Here is a 15,904-nt window from a genome sequence, read left to right as displayed (position 1 = left end):
TGTGGCTTCCCATCCACTTCGCTCCCCCCACCCCACCAACCCCCCACCCCGTCCCTCTGGGGCCTGTGTTCACTCTGTTCAACGCCCTTCCACCCCCTTTATCTCCGATCCTGCTCAGTGACCCAGGCAGGTAGGACTACCCCCACCTCACAGCGAGGAAGCCGAGGCCCGAAGTGGTTTGGGTTGCTGTCCGTTCTTCACTAGTCATGTCACACGGGCTCCTAGGGAAACCCCCGTGGGATTGGCAGAGTGCCCGGGACTGCGGGTTTTACGTGGACACAAGTCCAGAGTGAGCAGGCGAAGGCGTCACCTGAAATCTGGGAAAGGGAGTGACGCCGGGTAATCAGCAGCCAGTCCAGGAGTGTGGGAAGGTCAAGGCAAGTAGAGAGGCTCATTTGTAATGACCTCTGGTTCTGCATTGTAGGCTCCCTTCTGGGCCCCTCCCCCGCCCCCCCCCCCAAAGGCCCATGACAGGTGCTTCCAGAATGGCCTCCCAACCAGCCTGCTGACACCTCCCCCTCCAAGTTCCACACGTCCCTTCCTAGGCCTCAGGCTCCTGCCATCGATACTCTGGGGGGTGGAGTTACTATCCTCCCCTGAATTTCCGGCTGAGCAGGGAGCAGCAGGGAGGGCCTCCAGCACTTCTGCAGGGACCACACCCTGGGAGGATTTTAAAGGGAAAGGCCAGCACTGGCCACCACCGCCCCACCTGCCGTCACTATGAAACCCGGCAGCCTCATCACCTTCACGGTGCTCCTTGCCCTCCAAATCCTCACATCCCGGACTGTGGAAGGTGCCAGCAAAGGTGAGTTGGAGACTCTCTGGCCATATCCAGGTGCCAGGGTCCATGATGGCTCAGCATGGCGGTAGCCTCCTCCTCTTAGTCCAGGGGCTGACCTTGAAGTCACCTTTCCTGTGGTCTGGCCCATGGCCCCTAATTTCAAGCATCTCTCTGAGGACTTCAGCTAAGAGCTTCTGAGCGTCCAGAAACCCACCTTTTGCCAGATGGACCCGGTGACCCCAGCCCCTGTATTGCTTATTGTTCTCTCTCTGCAGCTCCTTCTCTATTTGGTCTTTGGCTCTGTCGCATTATTTGGGTCTCTGTTTAATTTTCCAAAATGTTCTCTTTTTCTCTTACTGTTTCTTTTTAAATGGTCACTCTGTCTCAACTGACTTGTCAGTTGATCTGCAATCTTTCCTTCAGGCTCTGATGACTTGCCTCTCCTACTACCGTGGTCCCTCTCCGCCTCGCTCCCAGTCAGCCGCGGGCCAGGAGCACCTGACTGTGAGCTCTGTCCAGCCGTGTGCTGGGGCTGGCTCACAACAGCCAAGGCGTACACTTTTCAAGACTTTTGCGGGCTAGTGGACATCACGTTGGTAGCTTGGAATCAGCCACGGGAGCAGTATTTACACCATGGCAATTGGCAAATACCAGCACACCACCATCTATACCTTCTTTCCTGTGCCATTGACTCCCTCTTGGTTGAGTGGCTGGCTGAGCCTGGCACCGCCCCACACCTGCCTTCAACCTGGAACCCTCACAGCTCCCTCTCTTCCTTTGGGGTCGGCTGCCTGAGTTAGTTTTCTCTCCCCTCCTGGGAAGCTGATTCTTTGTCTGGGATTATAGTCATGACTCAGAATCAGCTCCCTCCTCCTCCTTTGTTCTCACCCTTAGAAAAAGCCAAGCATGGAGTCTGCCCCTTCAGGCCTCATGTGATGTGCCTTATATTTGAACCCCCTCAATGCCAGAGCGACTGGCAATGTCCGAAGGAGAGAAATGCTGTCACGACTATTGTGGCATCAAATGCATGGATCCTGTAGACCCATCAAAGCCAGGTGAGGAAACATAGCCCGGGAAGAGGGGACCCGGGGGACTTTAGCTTGAGGACACACATGTCGGAGAAGTGGTGGGGGCTCCCCGGAACTGGGCTGGAGGGTGGGGCAGAGCCACAGCTGACTGACTGCTATTCCCGGCGAGTCAGTCCAACAGCTGGGAAACCAGTCAGTCAGTTAGCTGCTCATTCAGCTCATGAGTCACTGCGCCTCTCAGACACTTACAACACTGGTTGGGGCCCCCTCGGTGGAACGGGGGCTCCATCAGGACACGCACTGGCCTCGGTATGGGTGCCAAGGTAGAGAGAAAGTGATTTACACGCACGGGTTAGAGATGGGGTAGGAGTAGGGGTGATGCCTAGGGGGGCAAGCCTCTGAGTTGTGGCCCCGTTCTCACCAGTTAATGTCAATCCTGGGAAGTGTCCAGTGGTCACTGGCCAGTGCAAGAGGCCCAACCCCATAGACATCTGCCTGAATGACGGCCACTGCCTGAACAGTCTCAAGTGCTGCAAGGGGGTGTGTGGGAATTCATGTGTCAAGCCAGTGAAAGGTAAGATCTGGTGCAGATCCACATCCCCGGTGTGGTGCCCTGCCATGAGAAGGAGGGTGCTTAGCATCTCCCTATGCACCACTGGCCCCCCCTCAAGTAGATCCACTGCCCCTTAATACCATTCACCCCCAGTTTTCTAAGCAAACAGTTCCCAGGGTCACCTGTGACTAATAATGCTGGGTCTTGGGAGGAAAGGCTTCTTGGAATGAGTCAGAAGAAAGGAGCCATGATACAAGAGGCAAGAATTTTATCTTTTCATATCACCTCTGTCTCTGACCCACTGTGTGACTACGAGCAACTGACTGAATCTTTCTTAGCCTCAGTGTCCCCAGCTGTAAAATGGACACAAGTATATCCACTGGGATACTACATGTAAAAGCTCCTGTTAAACCTCAAAGTGCTGTGTGCATGGAGAGAGTGTTGCTGAGGTGATGGCCTTGATTGGCTAGGTTATCTGGAACCACAGGAAACCCCAGGGTGATGCCCAGATCGAGAGGCCATTCCAGGATGATCTAGCCCAATGCCCGGATTTTACCAGAATGAAGATGGGAGCAGTCCAAGAACAACCTGGATTTGTTCTGGAATCCTAGACCAAAGACCAGCGCTGTTTTGACTATTCCAGCTCCATGTTCTCTCTCTTCTTATCCCAAGGGATGTAGGGCCCACTGACAGGGGGACCCTCTGGCTGGGAGGAATGTAAGGCTCCCTGGGATTGTTCCTGTGCCGAGGCTCTGTTTTATTTTCTTTCCACAGATGTATTCTTGCCAGTTCAAAAAGATTAGGACTTCCCGGTATGTGTGGTCTGAGGATTCCTTTGTTCCCCAAGCCCGAGAAAAGCGAAAGTGTCTTGATGAAGTTGTGGCTCCGTGACCAACACCTCCAGGAGGCTAAGGTTGGGCCTGTTTTATCCGTGTATGCCCAGCATCCTGCCTGAGGCTTGACACACAAGAGGAAATGACAGTTGGCTAGTGAATAAATAAATACACAAGGTTCTCTCTGCATTTCCAACTTCTTTGACTCATTGCATCTGGTCTAGATATGAGGGGTGAAGTGAAGAATGACACGTCTGCATGTGTGGGGTTTCTCACCTAAGCTAGGAAGTGGGAAAAGAGAACATTTCAGAGCCAAGCAGGTATGGTTTTGAATCCTGCGTCTGTAGATCACTGGCTCTCTAATTTGGGACAAATTTATGGGACTTTGTCCCACTGAGCCTCAGTTTTGTTACCTGTACCATGGGGAGGAGAATCGCAGTGCCAGTTCCATGAAGTTGAGGATGAGAGGTATAACGTGTGAAATGATGAGCCCAGTGACTGTCACCTGATGACAGGAAGAGGTGAAAAGCTGCTCACAAATGGTGAGGTCCCCCCTCACCTCGCCCTCACTCCCAACCTAGCTGCAGGGGTCCCACAGTCAGGCGTAAAGCCATCAGGCAGAGAATGAGGGGATCCTCATCTGGAAAAACTGAACTGATCCAGAGGACAGATCCTGTAGCAGGAGACAGGGGGCGCTAAAGATAACTAATCTTAGTGAGCACCAGTACCCACGGTGTCCACTCTTCCCTGGGCCCGTGGCTAGGCTGAGTTGTTCACCTCCCTTTTCAACTGAGTGTAGCTAGTTGTGCGCTCTGGTCAGTGAAATGGGAGCGGGAGTGATGTGTTTCAATTCTGGATCTGGCCCATCAAACTCTTTCAGCACCTGCTGACACCATAGAGAGGACATCAAGGACCTGGAGGAAGGAGCCCGGGGTTCTGAATTCCTGGGTGGGTCCAGCCTGTCCTCTGCACTTGCCTGGGACTATGACATGAGCAAGAAGTACATGTGTACCGGGTTAAGGACCTGAGATTTGGATTTGTGCAGGACATGAATGGTACAGTTCCTGACCACTGTTTGGAGTCCAGTGTCAGCTCACTGGATGGCCTTGCTCCATTTCCTGCCTTTGAGTTCTTCGTGATGCCTCATTTCATCATGGATCCCCTATGAAAATGTTTCGAGTCCATCTCTGGGTAGGGGTTGAGGGTGGGAAATGAAGTGAGAAGAATCTGAAACCTCAGTTTTGCTCTCTCTGGCCAGATGAGGAACTTTCCTGATGCAAATTTATGCGCCATAGACCCTGACCAGGGTTAGACATTTTCACGCAGGCTTTTCCATCTGCAGCCAGGCAGAGCTGCTAGAGAAAAGCGAAAGTGTCTTGATGAAGGTGTGGCTCCGTGACCAACACCTCCAGGGGGCTAAGGTTGGGCCTGTTTTATCCGTGTATGCCCAGCATCCCGCCTGAGGCTTGACACACAAGAGGAAATGACAGTTGGCTAGTGAATAAATAAATACACAAGGTTTTCTCTGCATTTTCATCTTCCTTAATGGAAGGAAGGTGCTCACCTCCTTGCTCTCTTAGACTGCAGTGATGTCCCTGCCCCCTGCTCTGGGTGCTGGGCCTTTTGGGGTATCTCTGTGGATCATCCCCAGGACTCTGGAGGATTCTCCAGATGTTCCTTCCTTCCCAGCTCTCCCCCTTCTCTTCAAATCCTATTCCTTTCTTATACAATTCTCTTCCCTGTGCCTCTACACCCCCTTTTCCTGGAATGTGCCAACCCTCAATACAGGAATGCCATGTATCAATACTTTATCCGCACTCCTGAGTCCATTAAACAGCAAGCAACTTTCTCAAGTTTGGTGGGGAAGTGCGGGGCTCAAATTTCCGAGTCTTGATTCTGTGTGGCGCAGCGGAGATGGTCTGGAAGAGGGGAGGGAGAAACCAATCTTTTGGGGGGTGGGTAAGGGAAAAACATGGCAATCTTCCACCCTGGCTCAAGCTCACTCTCGACCAGCTTATCTAAACTCAAATATCTGGGCCACAAGATTAATTTTTCCCTGAAAGTCTAAGGTTTATATGAAGGAATTTGATCTTATTACGTGGGGTCTATTCATTCTGACCTTATTGTGCTAAGACAGTGTCTGGCCCTCCCCCATTCTGGATACATTTTGAAATTGCCCTACACTGACTGACAGCTCTGTACTCAAGTCACTTCTTTCCTGTCCCTTGGTTTTTCCCATTCTTAAGAAGAGGATGGAGAAAATCTTCTCTCATCCTGACCCTTTTCAAAGAGATCTCCCTTCGTGGAAGTTAGCTTGAGGGGGTATCTCTTTCTTCCAGCCAGTAAACTTTGACTCAGTCTCTCGAGGTACAGGCAGCAGGGACACTGAGAAATCACCTGGCCAGGTCTCAGGAACAGTGGTTGTCCCCATCTCGGCTGTTGACTCAGTGTTGACATTGGGCATGACCTCTCATTTGTGTAATGAAGGGATGGTTCAGCCAACTTCCAATGTCCCACTTTGTTCTGCTGTTTTACAAACTAATGATTCACAGATTACTTTGGAAGGAAAGCCCTGGAAAGATAGGCTACCTCATCTTGCTCTAGGAACTCCCTGAATTCCATGAACTCTCTCAATCTCTTGGCCTTGCCTTAGCCTCATCTTCTCTGGTGGCTCCGGCCAGCTTCCAGAGCACCTGCTTGCCTGCTGATTGTGACTCAGGAGTGTCCCAGTAGCCACAACTAGAAAGTCAGAGACCGTCTGTCTAGTAGCACCTTCTTAGGGTACAGATGGGGAGAATGAGGCCCAAGGAGACAATGTGCCCAAGATCACACAGCAAGTCAGTGGTGAGACTCAAAGCCCTGCATTCTTTTTCTTTATTTTGAGTTTATGTTTTCCAGATGATATAGTGGTTGCTGTGGTGTGTTGTCCAGATCCTCCCACAGGAATGGGGCACCCAGACCTGCAGGCCCTGAGAGGACTGGCTGCTGACACTCCCAGCTGAGTCCCTCCTGGGAATTTCCCTGGCCAAAGTGAGCTGCTACATCTGAGGGTACACCCCATTCCCAGGGCAACCTGGGGAACTGTGCTGACTGATGGATGGTGGGGCACAGAGGTCAAGCTCCCTAGTTCGATTAGGGACACCTCTGAAGGGCCCCTGCAGCTCCCGAGCTCCTGGTGGGATCGGCTGAGCCTTTGTTGTAACCGCGTCCCACATCCACTTGTCCTTCTACACAGTCCGCTTCTTGTACCTCTCTGTTGCTCTCCAAATACTCCCCAGGAAACCTCTTGCACATAAATTGCTGCCCCTGACCCATTTCCCAGAGCAGCTGACCTAAGGAAGATAATAAAAAAGACACATCCGATTAAGACGTTTACCCAAAATCTACAAAGAACTGTTTAAAAATCAACCACCAAAAAACATCTCAATTAGAAAATAGGCCAAAGACCTGAACAGACACCTCACCAAAGAACATCTACAGACGGCAAATAAGCACAAGAAAAGGTGCTCCGTGTCCTATGTCGTCAGGGAAATGCAAATAAAAACAATGAGATACTTTAGACACCTGTTAGAGAGGCTGAAATCTGGGACACCGGCAACAGCAAATGCTGGGGAGGATGTGGAGTCATAGGAACTCTCATACGTTGCTGATGGGAATGAAAATGGTACAGCTGCCTTGGAAGGCAATTTGGCAATTTCTTACAAAACGAAACATACTTTGACCACGTGACTAAGCAGTCATGCCCCTTGGTATTTACCCAAAAAAGCAGAAAACTTATGTCCACACAGAAGAACTGCACAAGGACGTTTATAGCAGAGGTGTTCATAACTGCCCAAATTTGCAAGCAGCCAAGATGCCCTTCAGTAGGTGAATAAATCAATAAATTGTGGCACATCCAGACAATGAGGTATTTTTCAGAAGAAATGAGCTATCAAGCCATGGAAAGACAGGGAAGAAACTTCAGTGCTTATTACCAAGTGAAAGAAGCGGATCTGAAAAGGCTACATCTTGTATGATTCCAACTGTATGACATTCCAGAAAAGGCAAGGCTATGGAGACAGTAAAAAGATCAGAGGTTGCCAGGGATTGGGGAGGGGGAAATAAATAAGTGGAGGATTTTTATGTATAATACCATAATGATCGATATATGTCATTATACATTTGTCCAAACCCATGGAATGTACAAACACCAAGAGCGAGCCCTACTGTAAACTCTGGACTCCAGGTGATTGTGATGTGTCAAAGCCCAGGTCCATGGATTGTGACAAATGTACCACTCCGGTGGGGAATGGTGATAGTGAGGGAAGCTGTGCATGTGTGTGGGGGGGGAGAAAGTATACAGGAAATCTCTGTACCTGTCTCTTAATTTTGCTGGGAATCTGAAACTCCTCTAAAAAAAATAAAATAAAAATGAAAAAACCTGTCTTTAAAAAAAAAGAATCAGGGAATCAAATGTAATTTCTGAACTCTTCCAATATTTTTTAATTCATTGGTAAGAGTTTCATTTTTTTTAAAGTAATCATTATCCAAACAATTGGAGAAGAAAAATAGAAAGACAAGAAGAACCAAGCACCACACGTGTTCTGTGTGCAGCCCAGAACTTTCTCTCCTTTCGGGGCTCAGCCTCCCCCTCCTACAAGGTGATGCACGGGCATATCTCGGCACCGTATTTCCCTGTGTCTGGGCTCCTCAGTCTGGAACCGCCCCTGCTAAATGGTCTAGGAGGTCTTTGGCATTCCAAGTTTCCCCAAAAGATCCAGAGCGAGCACTGACATAACGTGATTAGTCCTTTTGAGCCCTCCACCTGCTGTAATTTGCAGGTGATCTTTATTTTCCAAGAGTCCCGATGACAGACAGACAGACTTAAGACAACCACCCCCGCCTCAAAGCATAAACAATTCACAGATAATGCACAGTCTAAATCTACACAGAGAAAGAGAAACATTTTCCTAAAAATTTTCCCATAACTTGCAAAGCCATGCTCTCCACAAAGGAGTTAGTATTCACGTTATTTCACAAAGCATTTCCTTGATTGCAATTACACCTGATACACAATTTCAAATATTCCTTTAATTTTTTTAGAGGAGGGAGGGGCAGAGGGGAGAGAGAGAGAGAATCTCAAGCAGGCTCCACACCCAGCATGTGAGTCTGATGCGGGGCTCCATCTCATGACCCTGAGATCATGACCTGAGCCGAAATCAAGAATCAGATGCTTAACGGATTGAGCCACCCAACTGCCCCTGATATACAATTTTAGATCTTCTTTTTTGGTTTACATTATAACACAATCTCCCAGTGTTATACAAACTTTATAAATATCTTTATCTTCATGACAGCAGAGGCCATGTCGATCTGCTCTATGAACCCTTTGCGCAGCACACACTTGGATGGACAGGAAAAGCATGGTTTAGCTGAACTCAGCTAATGGCCACACTGTTGCTCATTTCAAGTCTATGTCATCATTTCTATAACTCCACAGGACAAATCCGTTGTTCCCAGTTCTTGGCTTCTATTGTAGATTACATGCATATGTAAATCTTTGCACATGAATTTTTTTCTTTATTTCAGATTTTTCTGCTAGGACTGATGTCTAGAAGTGCAATGTACTGGGTCAAAGGGTTTGGATATTTTTAAGGCTGTCAACACATATCACTCCCTCTCTCTGCTCCCTGCAAAGCCTTTATGAAAATCAAACGAGGCAGAGGATATAAATGATCGTGTTAGAAACTTACGGGGGTGCCTGCCAGAGACTCAGCCCTCAAGAAATGCTGTCCACCTTTGAACAGAGACACATCACACTTACATACAGAGACACACAAGTGTGCCTATAAACATCCAGATCTGTAATACAAATGCACCCATCCTCTTGGTACAAACCTTCTCGCCCACATAAAGTATGTGTTCTCCTGAGTCTCTACAAACAGGCATGATGGGCTTGTCAAATACTAACGTGCACAAGAACCATAAAATGCAGATTTGGAGGCAGTGGGTCTTGGATGGGGCCCGAGCTGCCATATGTCTTAAGCTCTCAGGTATGCCGATGCTGCTGGCCTGGGGACCACCGCTTGGGTGGCAAGCAGGTATGCCACAAAGAACAACAGGCACATAGAAACACACATGTAGACATAAGTAAAAACCCCCACATGGACACAAATTTACAATTTCTCAAAAACACACTAGGAAACAGGAGTCAGACTTCCGAGGGCAGGGATCCACGCTTGACGGAAACCATCTGTTAGCACCTACCTAGAACCCAAGAAAAGCTATGCTGCGTTCTTTAGGACTGCATTGAAACCCCTGCTGGTCCTTCCTTGCCAATAGAGCAGGGAACAGATAAAGCGATGGCCAGTGTTCGGTAGTGCCAGGGTGGGGTGGGACAGAGAAGGACAGGACAATCAGGACATTCTTTCCCTGAAGTTAGTGCTGCTCCCACGAATGGGGCTTGGATTCTTCCTGAAATGTCGGATCCGACCTCCTAGAACCTGGCAGCCTTCCCTTCCTCCGTACCATGCCTTAAACGGCAGCAAGCTCCTCAGCTGCCCTGGGTCAGTAAGGCTGGCGGGGTCAGGAGGGGCACTTGGCACTGTGGCTCTGGTTCTGTCCCACTCTTGACATCCTGTCATGTGGGCAGGACCTTGCCCTTTTCCGAGCCCCAGTCTGTCCACCTCTGCACCAGGATGAGACCCATCAGCATCCCTTACCCATTTCTTGCTTCCTTTCTGCCACCCCCAACTCACTCTGCACCTTTGTGTTTCGTTCAGTTGATATTCCAGGGATCATGTAATCCAGTCTCCACCGTGTATTCATAGGGAAACTGAGGCCCTTAAAGGAGAAAGCGCTGGTCCACATTTTTGGAACCTGCGAGGCTCCTCTCAGTTGACCTTGTAGCCCCAGCTGGTGAATTCCCCTAAGGGGAGTCTGTCTAACAAAGAAGCCAGCTCCAGATCCAGCTCGTTTTTATGACACTGATTTAACTTCTCATGTGACAGAATACCTTCAGGCACTTGAGAGAAAGTCTGCGTTCTCTTTGAGGGGGTGTGTATGCCTACTTCTGAGATTTTTCCATATTTTTCTGGTCAGTTTTTTCACTTTCTGAGTAACTTCTTATTTCCAATACTTCCAATGTACAGACTTGATATATAATTTGCCAATATACTCATAACACTTAGGTATATTTTAATTAACCTGCTGTACAATACAGTATAGGGAGAAAATGCCTAAAACATAAAACATGCAAATGTAATGAATTGTTATAAAGCAAGCCCCATGTAAACACCACTCAGATCAAGATGAAAAAAAATATTTCTAGTGACTTAGAAGCCCCTATATGCCTGTTCCCAGCCATAACCCCCTTCCTCAGGCAAAGGGAACCAGTAAGCTGATTTCTGGGATAATCACTTCCTTGCTTTTAGTTGTATGTTGAACTTTATATAAATATTTTCAAGTCATTTGTATGCTTTCACTCGCCATTACGCTTTTAAGTTCATCCAAGTTGTTGAGTGTAGCTGTGTATTGTCCATTTACATTTATATCTAATAGTATGAATATACCACACTTTCTCCGTCATTCTCGTGCATGCCAATGGACAACTGGGTTGTTTCCAGATTTGGGCTATTTTGAATGATGCTGCTACGAACATTTCTGTACCTGTCTCTTGTACACATGCAAATGCATTTATGTTGGGGTTTGTTTGAAACGATGTGTTTCCTCAAATTTATGAGATCACAACCAATTGCTTTCCAAAGAATTGCCCCCAGCTCACTCTCTTACCAGCAGTTGTTTCTCATCCTTGTAAAAAAACAACTCAGGCTTGCCAAACAATTCAGTGTTGGCCAATTTGGTGGATACATAGTAGTGTCTCATTTTTGGTTCTAATGTGCATTTCCCTGAGTAGTAATGAGGCTGCAAGCTTCTAGGATGTTTATTGGACATGTGCATTTCATTTTTGTGTGTGAGGAGGCTATTTGTCTATTTGGTAGATCTTTCTACTAGACCAATTATTCCTTTTTTTTTTTTTTTGTCAGAGAGACAGAGAGAGAGAGCGCAAGTGAGTACAAGCAGGGGGAGGGGCAGTGGGAGAAGCCAGCCTCCCACTGAGCAGGGAGCCTGATGTGGGACTCAATCCCAGGACCCTGGGATCACAACCCGAGCCGAAGGCAGACGCTCCACCAGCTGAGCCACCCAGGCGTCCCTAGACCAATTATTCTTGACATTTATTTATAGGAATTGTTTCTATATGTTCTGCTTGCAAATATCTTCCCCCACCTGTGATTTGCCTTTTCATTTTCTTAACAGTACCTATTGTTAAACAGAAATTTTAAATTTATTGTAGTTAAACTTACCAATCTTCTTTATAATTAGTATTTTTGTGTCTTCTTTAAATAACCTTTCTCTAAAGGGGAACCCTCTTACACTGTTGGTGGGAATGCAAACTGATGCAGCCACTCTGGAAAACAGTATGGAGGTTCCTAAAAAAGTTAAAAATAGAACTACCCTACCCCCCAGCAATTGCTCTACTAGGTATTTATCCAAAGGATACAAAAATACAGATTCGAAGGGGCACATGCTCCCTGATGTTTACGGCAGCATTATCAAGAGTAGCCAAATTATGGAGAGAGCCCAAATGTCCTTCAGCTGATGACTGGATAAAGAAAGTGTGGCGTATATATACAATGGAATATTACTCAGCCATCAAAAAGAATGAAATTTGCAACAATGTGGATGGAACTAGAGTGTATTATGCTAAGCAAAATAAGTCAGAGAAAGACAAATACCATATGATTTCACTCATATGTGGAATTTAAGAAACAAAACAGAGGGACATAGGGGAAAGGGGAAAAAGAGAGAGAGAGAGGGAAGCAAACCATAAGAGACTCTCAACGATAGAGAACAAACTGAGGGTTAATGTAGGGAGGTGAGTGGGGGATGGGCTGGATGGGCGATGAGTATTGAGGAGGGCACTTGATATGATGAGCACTGGGAGTGATGAATCACTAAATTCTACACCTGAAACCAATTTTACCATATATGTTAACTACCTAGAATTTAAATAAAAACTTAAAATAAAAAAAACAAATCTGTAGACTGAGGTCATGAAAATATTATCCTCTATTACATTCTAAAATTTTTATGGTTTTGCGTTTTTATATTAAGTCTACAACCAGTTGGAATTAATTTTGCATGTGATGAGAAGTACTGATCAGGTTTCTCTTCTTTTTCTCTTTTAAAAATACAGATATGGGGCGCCTGGGTGGCTCAGTCAGTTAAGCATCTGACTCTTGATCTCAGCTCAGGTCTTGATCTCAGGGTCGTGAGTTCAAGCCCTGAGTTGGGTTCCACACTGGGTGTGGAGCCTACTTTAAAAAAAATAAAAATTGAAAAATTAAAGTACAGACATGGATATTTGTCCCAGGGGCATTTATTGAAAAGACTCTCTTTTCCCTATTGGTTTGCAGGACAACCTGTGACATAAATCAACTTCCTGCATATATGTAGAGGGCTGTTTGGGGGCTCAAGGGAGAGACTGTTTTTGTTGCTTTCCAATTTACTGACTCTCAGTTGCGAATCCATCCTTCACTGCTGGCTTGAAATACGGGAACGTCTCTCCCTTGCCGACTGGTACACGGTTAATCAGTGGCGGGACAGGCATTGGAGATGGAAGGGGCTTCTCTCCTGCTCCAGATGTGCTTTCCTTTTTCTTGCTCCCTCACGGCTGCCCTAGTGTGTGTACTGCTACCAGACAGAGAACCGATTCCGAACTCCGGTTTGGCTGCCTGACACTCAAAAATCAGTACTCGAGAGACGAGTGATGGTGAGAAAGGAAAGGTTGCTGGCAACCTGGGAAGATGGTGGACTAACGTCTCAAAGACCATCTTCCTCGCCCAGGGGAAGCCGGAGGGTTGTAAAGGGGAAGGCATGGAAAGGGGAGGAAAAGCAGGTGCCCTGGCGGTTAGTCGAAAGTCGACGTGACCCCGAACAGACTTGCTGGCATTGGAGGCAGCTGCTTTCAAATGTGGTCCAGCCTTATCTTCTGGGAAAGTCTGGTCCTTCACTCCTCAAGGCCAGTGGTCTGTGAATCTCAAGGAGAGTCAGTTCTGTTACAGACCAAGGGACTTAGGTGAAGCAGCAGGTGCAAAAGCTTGAAGCAAGTTCACCCTTCAGACCGGTTGGAGTGCTCTGGTGGAGCTCACCCAGCAGGTGCATTCAGTGGAACTCTACACAGGCAGCTCCTAAAAGACTTCCTAAAATAACCGGCCGACTTCCTAAGCACCAGTCCTGCAGGTGCCCGAGCTTGCTTCCTGGTGACTTGCTGGTTACCGCTTCCCAGTTAGTTTAACAGCACCACAGGCAGAGCCTTTCTCCAGCACCCAGCAATTCCCTGCCCAGAGGCTGTGCACCAGCTCTGGTCTGGGACAACCCAGCGAACCTGTCTGCCAACCAACGGGCTGCCACCACACCCTCTCCAGCGAGTCCAATTCCTAACTTTGGAGAGGATTCACTCTTCTGAAAGTTTGTTCCTTCCTTGACTACTCTTCCTTAGCTCTAAGGTTTTCTTTAGCCTACTCTTTTATTCCCTTTTAGTTAATTCCCTGAAACATTAATAATAGTCATATTCAATGTGTCCTGTTCACATCAGTGTGTTCTTTCTGTCTTCTCACTGGATGCTAATATACCATTGGTCTGAGTCTAACCTTGGCCAGTATCACAATATTTTACTTACCCTAACTTTATAAAAATCTTAATAGCTTGTAGAGTAAGTATTTATGCCTTATTCTTACATTCTTCAAGGATATGTCTTTGCTATTCTTGTCCCTTGGCTTTTCCAAATGAATTTTTAAAATAGCTTCTGCAAGATACATACACATATAAGCAAACAAGACAACAACCTGTTGGGATTTTGATTGGGATTGTGTTGACTCTATAAATAAATGTGGGGAGAAAGTACATCTTTACAGTATTAGGGTTTCCAATCTATGAATATGGTATAGCTCTCATTTTACGTAGATCTTCTTTAATTTCTCTCAATAAAGTTTCACCATTTTCTACATAGAGATCATGCACATCTTTTCTTAGTTTTATTTTCTATTTGTTTGATTTTTTTTGTGCTACTGTAAGAAGTTTCATCTTCAATTTTTTCTTGCTGGAATATAGACATATAATGAATTTTTTCAATACTTGATTTTTTAAAATATTGATTTTGTACTCAGGGACCTTAATAAACTTCCCGGTTAATTTTAATAATTTATCTGTAGGTATTTTTGTTTTTTTCATTATCCTTTTGGATAGTGACAGTTTTCTTTTTCCTTTCCAATTCTTATAACTTTAATTTTGTTTACTTGTCTTAATGCACTGGCTGAACATCCGATACAGTGTTGAAAGAAATGGTGATAACAGGCATCTTTGTTGTGTTTTTGCTTTCCAAAAGAAAAAAAAGTCTTCAACATTTTGCCTTTAAGTATGATTGCTGTCTGGTTTTTTAACAGATACCCTTTATCAGCTTGTTTCCATCTGTTCCTGGTTTGCTAAGAGTTTTGTTTTTGTTTTTTGCTTTTTTCTTTTAGATTGATTTATTTACTTTTAAGAGAGAGTGAGGGAGAGAGAGCATGAGTGGGGGAAGGGGCAGAAGGAAAGAGAATCTTCAAACCGACTCCCCGCTGAGCTCTGAGGCCGATTTGGGACTCGATCCTACCACCCATGAGGTCACGACCTGAGCGGAAACCAAGAATGGGACATTTAACTGACTGAGCCACCCAGGCACCCCTGGTTTGTTAAGAGTTTTGAGTTGAATGGCCACTGAATTTTTATTAAGTGCATTTTCTGCAACTATTGAGATGAGCACATGATTTCCTCCTCTATTATGTTAAAGTGAAAAGTTATAGTGATTGCTTTTCTAATGCAAAAACCACCTTCTATCTCTTGGATAAACACAGCTTGATCATTATCCTTTTTGTAGATTGTTTCATTCTGTTTGCTTATATTTTAAGATTTTTTTTCCCCCCATGTTCATGAGTAAAAGTGGGCCTGTACTTTCCTTTTCATAGTGTTCTTGCTGCACATGGGTACTAAGGTCATGCGAGCCTCATTAAATGAGTTGAGAAGAGCAACTTTTCCTTTGAATCTCCTGGAAGTTTTTTTAAGAATTAACATTATTTCAAAAAAAATCCTTTGATACTTGGGTAAAACTTGCCAGCAAAGCTGAGTTAGAATTTTTCACAAATTCAGTGTCTTTAATATCTATAGTAATAGTCATGTTTCTATTTTGTGTTATGTTCGTTCGCGCAAGTTGCATTTTTCTAGTGAGAAAGTAAAATTAACTCAGAAGTAAAAATCTGCCCAGCCATTCATCAGGTTGGAGGAAGGACAAGAGCTAAATCTCACGGCAAAGTTAACAAAGGCTATTTCTCCCTATAACATGCTGTAGCTGTCAAGTGCCATGAAGGACCCACTCTTCGAACAAAAGTCATTTTCTCTTTTTTTTTTTTAAAAAAAGATTTTATTTATTTATTTGACAGAGTGAAACACAGCGAGAGAGGGAACACAAGCAGGGGGAGCGGGAGAGGAAGAAGCAGGCTTCCCGCGGAGCAGGGAGCCCGATGCGGGGCTCAATCCCAGGACCCTGGGATCATGACCTGAGCCGAAGGCAGACGCTTAATGACTGAGCCACCCAGGTGCCCCCAAAAGTCATTTTGTCACCTGGAAAACATGTTTT

The 15,904-nt window shown here is 46.1% G+C and overlaps 1 long non-coding RNA gene across 1 annotated transcript; it reads left to right on the top strand.

Annotated features, from left to right (window-relative positions):
* Positions 1-627: 627 nt before the first annotated feature.
* LOC102737881 (uncharacterized) lies at positions 628-3,384 on the top strand. The gene is made up of 4 exons (XR_014148940.1): positions 628-805; positions 1,676-1,836; positions 2,234-2,383; positions 3,137-3,384. It is a non-coding gene; the product is annotated as an uncharacterized LOC102737881 (long non-coding RNA).
* The last annotated feature ends 12,520 nt before the right edge of the window (positions 3,385-15,904 follow it).

The sequence above is a fragment of the Leptonychotes weddellii genome, chromosome 10 (genome assembly GCF_054177405.1).
Source record: "Leptonychotes weddellii isolate Sample4059 chromosome 10, ASM5417740v2, whole genome shotgun sequence".
NCBI classification, from domain to species: domain Eukaryota; kingdom Metazoa; phylum Chordata; class Mammalia; order Carnivora; family Phocidae; genus Leptonychotes; species Leptonychotes weddellii.
The sequence above is the reverse complement of the archived record's forward strand: the minus strand, read 5'-3'. Positions and strand labels throughout refer to the sequence as shown.